Source organism: Limulus polyphemus, unplaced genomic scaffold, assembly GCF_000517525.1.
Source record: "Limulus polyphemus unplaced genomic scaffold, Limulus_polyphemus-2.1.2 Scaffold1965, whole genome shotgun sequence".
In the NCBI taxonomy this organism is placed as follows: Eukaryota; Metazoa; Arthropoda; class Merostomata; order Xiphosura; family Limulidae; genus Limulus; species Limulus polyphemus.
This window is the reverse complement of record NW_013667575.1, coordinates 98,343-99,436: the sequence shown is the minus strand read 5'-3', so window position 1 is coordinate 99,436 and position 1,094 is coordinate 98,343.

Here is a 1,094-nt window from a genome sequence, read left to right as displayed (position 1 = left end):
CTGATATTAATATCTTATAAGTTCTTAATCTATATAGCTGATATTAATATCTTTTAAGTTCTTAATCTATATAGCTGATATTAATATCTTATAAGTTCGTATAGCAGACTTTTGTAGAACTTCCACCTTCCTATAGAAATAAAAGAGAAATATGAATAAACGTTTTAAATTTTAAATTTCTTTATTTGGAATAACAACTACGAAATACTGTAAACATATGAGGGTTGTATGGTTTTATGGTGATGTCTGTGTTACCTATGTTCACCTCGTTGACTCTGGCAAAGGTGGTGTCTGTCTTAGCTATCTTAACCTGCTTAACTCTGACTATGGCGATGATGCTAGTCTTAGCTATCTTCACCTAGTTGACTGGGCCCGGCATGGCCAGGTGGTTAGGGCACTCGACTCGCAATCTGCGGTTCGCGGTTCGAATCCCCGTCACACCGAAACATACTCACTCGGTGATGCCAGTCCTACTCCCGGATACTCACCTCCAACAGAATTTGGAGGTGTGAGAAACACCATACGAAACTACTACTACCTCATTGACTCTGGCAATGATGGTGCCTGTCTTAGCTATATTAACTTGGTTAACTATGGGCTAGTGATGATGACTGTCTTAATTATTTCAAGCTGAGTTTACGGTAGTTGTAACAGAAAGGTATGAAAATACTTTAAATAAAGCTTACGTAATAAAGGAAGAAGGAAATAAGTGTGTAAGAGAATGGTGAACAGAAATACATGTTCAGCTGACCAGACAGATGAATAATCCTTATATATAATAGTGAAATATCGGTCTGTACCGCTCTGTATTTCTTGAACGGTAAAAATATATCAAAATGGTTCTTTTTAAGAGTATATTACTGGAAATTATTAATTTGTTTTTGTAATTCCTAAAATTTCATATCGACGTCAACATCGATCCATCAGTCTTCAGTGGTTTGTTTTGTTTTGAATTTTGCACAAAGCTACATAAGGACTGACTATCTGTATTAGCTGTCTCTAATTTAGCAGTGATAGATTAGAGGAAAGACAGCTAGTCAACACCACCCACAGCCAATTCTTGGGCTACTCTTTTACCAACGATTAGTTGGATT